The sequence below is a fragment of the Hemiscyllium ocellatum genome, chromosome 28 (assembly GCF_020745735.1).
Source record: "Hemiscyllium ocellatum isolate sHemOce1 chromosome 28, sHemOce1.pat.X.cur, whole genome shotgun sequence".
Classification (NCBI taxonomy): Eukaryota; Metazoa; Chordata; class Chondrichthyes; order Orectolobiformes; family Hemiscylliidae; genus Hemiscyllium; species Hemiscyllium ocellatum.
Window position 1 is genome coordinate 16,631,036 of NC_083428.1, and position 7,916 is coordinate 16,638,951.

Genomic DNA, 7,916 nt, shown 5'->3' on the forward strand with positions numbered 1-7,916 from the left:
TAAAACATTTTCCAAGAACTGAAGTACTTTTTAAAAGTGTAATCACCAGTATTGTGCAGAAGATATGGCAGCCAATTTGCATATAACCTTGTCAAAGAAACATTAGTGTGATCAAAATAGTGATATTGTTTGAGCAATAAATTTTGTCCAGGATCCTGGGTGACCTCCCATACTCTTCCTGGGATTTTTAAACATGAGAAAGCAGAAAGGATCTGGATGTCAATGCCTCAGAATCAATTATCCTGAATCTTTGCATCTTGGACCCATCATTTCAAGGCTTTGGTCAGATTGTTTGCAAATCTACTTTAACATAGGATAAGAGATAAAATTAACTTTAAAATGTTTAAGAAGGCAAATTTACATTTTTTCAATTCTATATGTTTCAATGATCCTCCAATTACAAGAACCCTTTCATTTTATTTCAAGCCATTTTAAATGGATGAGCTTCGAGAGATTTAATTGAAACTTACAGAATACTGAATGGTCTGGACAGAGTAGGTGTTGGGAAGATGTTTCCATTGGTAGGAGAGACTAGCACCCCAGGGCACAGCCTTGGAGTAAAGTGAAGACCATTTATAATGGAGATAAGGAGAAACTTCTTTACCAAGAGAGTGGTGAATCTATGAAATTCACTGCTACAGAAGGCTGTGGAGGCCAGGTCATTGAGTATATTTAAGATGGAGACAGATAGGTTCTTGATTGTAAAAGAGATCAAAGGTTATGGGGATAAATCAGGAGAATGGTGTTGAGAAAGGTTTCAGCCATCACTGAATGACAGAGCAGACTGAATGGGCTGAATGGCCTAATTTCTGCTCCTGTATCTTATGATCTTATTGTCTTATGGTCTAATATCTTGCAGATTTATGAGGGAAAGGTGGAGGAATAACAACATTGAGGTATTGTTTCAATGTATTCACTTCATCCTGCAATGCTGTGAGTGATCAACATTCAACATTCAACTCCCTTAAGTATGAAAATTCAAAATTGACAAATGGGAGAAGATTAGCTGATTCATCCAGGCTCTATCACTCACCATGATTGATGGCGAATCATCCCTATAGGTACTTTCCATCCCCACAATGTTGTAACCTTCTGGAAGAGGCACAAAAACACAAAGAAAATCAACTTTGATAAATGGAGAACATATTGGAAAATCCTTCTCTGACTACCTTAGGCAATGAAAACTAGGAACTTCTATGGATTAAATATTAACTTCTATGGAGATAAGTGGAATCTGAACCCCTGCATTATCTGAGAAAGTATTCTGGAGGCTCAAAATATTTGAGAACAGAACTCCCTAATTTTTAGTCTATTTCTCTCACATAAAACACATATTCAGAGGTCTTCCACATTTGACCACACTTGAATAATCCTTCATTTGGCAGGTAATGCAATTCTTTAATGATTTAAGAAACTTCTATTAGGTTGGCAAATATAAATTAACAACCTCAGAGTTCATCTAAATGTCATTGAACTCTACTTAAAATTCTTGTCCTTTCTATTTATATTTCAAGTACGTCATGGAACCCAAGCTTTTATAAAAATTTTAAGGACAGGAATGAGATAACAGACAAAGATTTCCTTTTCAACAACAGCAAAAAGACAGAAATTGCTGGAAAAACTCAACAGACATAATAGAGTATAATGTCTATACAGAGAAAGCAAAGTTAATGTTTTGGGTGATTCTTCTTCTGAACTGCTCGTAGCAAGGAAAAGATTGGTATATATGCTGAAGATGGGGTGGGGGTAGGAGGAGGGGGTGAAAGATAGGTGGAGTTGAAACCTGGAGAGAGAGAGACAGAACTCAACAGTTGGGCAGACAAAGGAATGGGTAAGGGTCAGCCTGGGAGATAGCTGTTAATAGGGTCCATCAGTGGCTCACAACAGGTTGCTTGTGGTAGTAGCCCATGTGGCCACAAAATCTGGTTTGTGGGGGTTGGGGTAAAGAGATTAGAGAAGGTGCTGTGGTCCTGAAATTATTGAACTTGCTGTTGAGTCCAGAAGACTGCAGGTTTCTGTCCTGAAGGTTTCATATAGTGATGGTATTGCAGCTTTAAGAAGTGTATTTTGTCCTGTATTTTTAGAAAGAGCAGTTGAAATGTAGGTGCTGAGTTTGTCCCTGGTGCCGAGGCAGCAGTACTGACTACTGAGCCACTGTGCCACTGGAGGACCTCTGCGTGTGTAGGTAACAGTACAGTTAGGAAGGAAGTTGTAGGATTGTGACTTAGGAATAATTAAGGAACTGCAAGTCAGATCCAAGTCAGGGAGGTGGGTGCCTTGGAGGGGAAACTTGCAGGCAGTGGTGTTCCTATGCACCTACTGCCTTTGTCTTTCCAGGAGTAGAAGTTGTTGCTCACAGGAATGTATTAATGAGTTGCTGCAGTGCATCGTGTGCATGTCATACACTGCAGCAACTGCATGCCGGTGGAAGAGGGAGTGAATTTAAAGGTGGTGGATAGAGTTCCAGGCAAACAGTCTACTTTGTTCCAGCTGGTGTTGAGGTTCTTGAGAGTTTTTATCAAGCTCTAGGTCTGGGGCCTTGGGTAATATGGGCTGGAGACATGGCAAGGAATATGAGTCTTAAATAGTCTATTATACACAACATTGCCTTTTTCAGAAATCATTTGACAATATGAAGTGAGGTCCTCCAGCAATGGAACAGATTCTAATATTAATTGCAAACTATTGTACGTATTATAATTGGACAGCATTGTGTCAATGATTCTATATTATGATTTTGATAGTGCAATTTCTGACAGAAGTAAAAAAAAACTGGCAACCTTCCTTGTAATAACTAAACAATTATTAATTAGGATTTGAAGAAATCCAGAGCGGAAAACAGGAATCATAACAGATGATGAAGTATTCGCAACATTAAGCTTGCAAACATAACAATATTTATACTGTAAAATTAAATTATGAAATAAGATAAGTCTTCAGTGAATAAAACCCTTTAAGATCCAAGTTCTACAATCTGTGCTCATATTATAAAACATAGATCAAATGCCATATGCTTCTCAGAACCACACCTGCTTGGCTGTCCAGACGTGTGGCATTTTTACAAGGCTACATTTGCCTCTCTCCAAGTGAGTACCATGACTTTGCAGTTTCTGTTGGCTGCCTCGTACCTACATCTACACATTTGCTCCTGCCCACTGTACCACAACTCAATATGTTGCCTTTAATGCAGTGTAAGCTGTCGATGTGTTTCAAAAATGGGTTAGCTTGAACACTCCATGGAATTCCATTGGGAGTGTTGATAATGAGGGATATTTTGAGGAAAGTTTTGAAAGTTGTAAAGGAGTTCAGGAAAGCAACATCAGAGTGTAGGACCTTGATGACTGAAGATCAAGACAGCAGAAAGATGTTCCTCGTTAAAATAAAGTACCACTCCAAATCTCAGCCATGCTAGCAGTCAAAGTATTATTTTTCCAAGTGATTTCTGTTGAGATTTTCTCCATGGCTAATTTTTGATGTCCAGGGGCTATATTTTGATTTTGGAGAATCTGTTTTCATTTGCATTAACTCCTTAATAGATGATGCACTCAGTGACATTAACTGTTGTGGTTGTGTTAACATGTTTATACTCACAGTGAAGCAGAATTAAAAGAATTCATCAAAATCCTCAGTAATCATCACCACTCTAATAAATGTAAAGCCATAAAATACTAGGAAAACATTAATTTCCTCGACACTATAGTATTTAAAGATAACAAGCATAAGTTAGCAATAAATCTGAAACACACTTCAATACACAAAAAAAAACTACTGCGCTAAACATTCCTTCCTTGTGTTGGTAAGGCCACAGATCTAAGTAGTTTCAAGCTTGCCTCTAACATGGTCTATACACCTCAAGGAGTTCACAGTATGTGAAACAATTTGAGATTCAATAGCACGTAAATGCAAAATTTTATGAAATAACTATCTGGTACCAAATTATCCAACTGACATTCTGCTTATTAGAAAAGCGTCCATTCCATTCCACCCCATTATAAATCAATCGTCTGCACCCTTAAACCAGAATCTCCACATTTATTTTTCAAGGAATTCCTTATGTCAATGTTGTCAAGATTTCCTGGTTTGTGGTGAGCTGAATATTCGATTGTTAAATGGTTTAAAATAGCACTCTCTTTTTGCAGCACCGTTCTCTCCTCTGGAGACCCATTTGCTGATCCTTGCCCCACTTTGCAGCCCTTCACTCTCTTTGTCAGCCTCTCACTCCATTTGTCATCCCATCTCCCCCTTGGTAACTACTGTGCCCTTTGCAATCACTCTCCTCCTTTAAAGAGAGGGTGGGGTGATGATAGAGGTATGGGGAAGTTATCATGCCTGAGGGGTGGGGGAGGGGGTGTGTGTGTGGTTCTGTTGCCCCTGCAGAGCCTGTCCCTGCACCATCATCGAGACACAGTCTCCCACTCCCAATCCTGGAGTGAGGTTGACCATCCACTGTGCCAGAATGTTCACCTGCCACTGGTGAAAAAAAATTGAAGTGTGGAAGGTCACAGTCACTCCAACTCTTGTCCTCACTTGTGATCATACAGGCTCCCTGACTTCACAGCCTGTTCCAAAAGACTGGTAAAACCCAGACCTCAGGGACTAAAGTGTGGATACTGCTCTTCCAGAAACATTTGTGAAATGCTACATGAAATGTCTTTTGACATTAAATGTGTTACTTCAATATTAGTTGTAATTCTTTTCATTACCCCTACTAATTTATGAAACTTAAGATGAGCTATCCTCACAAACTATAGCACACAATTATTATCCCTTTAAATAACATTTTGTAAGTTTGCAGTATGTGTTTAAGATGCTTTGTCTATTTCGTTTCCCTTTCTCTGTTTTTTGCATGATTACAAAAGATCTCTTTTACTCCCCCTTACTTCCCATGCTGAATGTATAATTCTTGCTGGGGTTCTTGTTTGGTGTGGTGTTACTGAGGGAGAGTTTTCTCCACAATAGAGAGACTCCAATGCCCACATCTAAACAGGTGGTCACTCTCCAACACTGATGGCATCCATCCCTTTGCCAGATCATTGATGCACACTGGCCACAATATCCGAACTCAGCATCAAAATACCTCATCAACATTTTTGTGGGACCTTTACCGCCAACATCATCCCCCACAGCACTGTAAACGAAAATCTTTTCACAAGTGATCCAATTCATTTAGATGTTTATTAATTGCTTCTGCAGTTTAATAAAAATGGATATTATAATGAGATAGATCAGTTGGCAGTAGTGAGAGATGTACTTATAAAGAGCAGCATTAGGATAACAGTGAAAATAAAAGAGTTTTCCTTCAAGGGGAAACTATTACAAGCCACATCCTACAAAGAAGAGACAAGCATAGACAACTCTCCACGATGCAAAAAGAAGTCCAAGCCACAATTTTCATGGCAACAGGAATCAGCTTCTAGTAATATAGAATGCCTACAAAATAAAATTTATGACCTTCTTTCACCATTTGTGCTTGCTTGTGTTATACCTTTTCGACTTGCACCATGGGGAAATCTGAAAATTGCCGTTTCAACTGAAGCAGGCCAAAAACTACATTTTCCACGATATGTTCTCTCCCAGTCTCCCACCTCCTGATTTTCCAAAACCTTTCATCACTTGCAAAGCGCAAGTCAGGAATGAGATGGAATACCCTGCACTTGCCTGAATGAATGCAGCCTCAATAACATTCAAGAAAGTTCACAATCAAGTAAGACTACTGATTGGCACTCCCCATCCAAACATTCAATCCTTCCACCATCGATACTCTATAGAAGCACTGTGTACCATCTACAAGATACACTGCAGAAATTCTTTAGATGGCACCCTCCAAACCCATGATCACTATCTTCCAGAAGAACAAGGACATTAGATACATGAGAACATCTGCAAGTTGCCCTCCATGCCACTCACCAGCCTGACTTGGAAATACATTGCAGTCCTTCAGTGTCACTGTGTTAAAATCCTGCACCTCACTCCCTTGTAGTTGTACTGACACCAAATGGACTGCAGTGGTTCATGAAGGCAACTCACCACCACCTTTTCAAGATCAACTAGGGAAGGGCAATAGATTCTAGCCCAACCAGCACACCCACTTTCCATAAGTAAATTTTTAAAAAACACACACATTGAAATTCTCCTCAAGAGGAAAGATTCTCCAAAGTTTACATATGTGGTCGTCTGTCATGGTGGAGGCTGACTGCTTTAGTTCAACAGGACTAAAGGCAAATTGTCAACTGAAAAATAAATTAAGAATATTTTTAAACAGGTCAGTCCTTCAACTCTGTTTGACATTTCAATCAGATTGTGGCTGTGCTGGATTCTAACTCCATTTACCCTCATCATTTTGTAACTTGCAGCACGATTCCTAAACAAAAAAAATCAACCTGTCTCTGACTTAACTTGTAGATCTCAGAGCTGCAGCAAGCTCCCTATGAGCATTTCCAGTGAATTTAATTTCTGGGCACGGTTTGTCATATGTCTTTCAGAATTCTGTCATGTTTCTTTGGAATTGAGTCCCTGAGTGAAGGAGAAAAACGGTGGCTAAATTGGTTGTGTTTGTGTTATATCTTTAGTAGCTTTACAGAACTGGAGGGAATTGTTCTATTTTGTGTTTTTCTCATTTACTCATTTTTTATTCATATGTTTTACTACTTTTTGCTACTTTTTGATTTATTCATTTTTATCAGTCAGACTGTGTGGGCCAGCAGCAGCTATTAAATTGTACTTCAACATTATCCGTAATTTCTTGGCCTGGCAAATCCCCCACTTTAGCATTGTTCAATTGTTCAAGGAAGAGGGCAGGAGCGTATGTAGGAGCAGCACCAGGCATGCCTGACAATGAGACGTCAACCTGGTGTAGCCATAGACCTGACTTACTTGCATGCCAAACAGTATAAGCAGCAAGTGACAGACAGAGCTAAGGACATTTTACAACTAATGGATCAGAGCTAAGATCTGACATCTGTGCTATGTCTTGCTGTGAAACATGGCAGACCAACAACTCAATGGAGGAGGATGCTCCATCAATACCCACCCCCTCAATGTAAAAGATAAAGCCAAAGCATTACTAAAAATTTTCAGTCAGAAGTACTGAGTGGATGATCGGTCTTTGCCTCACCCAAAGAAACTAAGCATCACAAATGGCCAGTCTTCAGCCATTTCAATTTACTCCATGTAATAGCAAGAACTAGCTGGAGGCATTGGATACCATAACATCTTTGGGCTCTGACAATATTCCTGTAATAGTACTGAAGACTTGTACTCCAGAACTTGTCACACCCCTAGCCATGCTATACCAGCTACACCACTGGCATCTATCCAACAATGTGAAAATTGCCCAGGTAACCCCTGCATAAAAATGCATGACAAATCTAACCTAGCCAATTACTGTCTGTTCTCAATCATCAGCAAAGTGATGGTAGGTATTATGATCAGTGTTATCAAGCAGCAGTTACTTGGCAATAAAATGCTCACACTGATGTTCCACTTGACTCAACTCCTGAACTCATTATAATGTTGGTTCAAACATGGACAAAAGAGTTGAATTCCAGAGGTGAGATGAGAATGACTGCCCTTAACATCAAGGCAATGTTTGATGGAGTGAGGTACCAAGGAGCCCTAGAAAAACTGGGATTAATTGGAATTATGGGGAAAACTCTCCACTGGCTGGAGTCATACCTGAAACAAAGGAAGATGGTTGTGGTTGTTGGAGGTTAGTCATCTCAGCTCCAGGATATCTCTCCAGGAGTTCTTCTGGATAGTGTTCTAGCCCCAGTCATCTCCAACTGTTTCACCGATGACCTTCCTTCCATTGTAAGGTCAGAAGTGAGGATGTTTGCTGATGATTGCACAGTGTTCAGCACCAATCACACTCCTCAGATACTGAGGCAGTCCACGTCCAAATGCAGCAAGACCTAGAT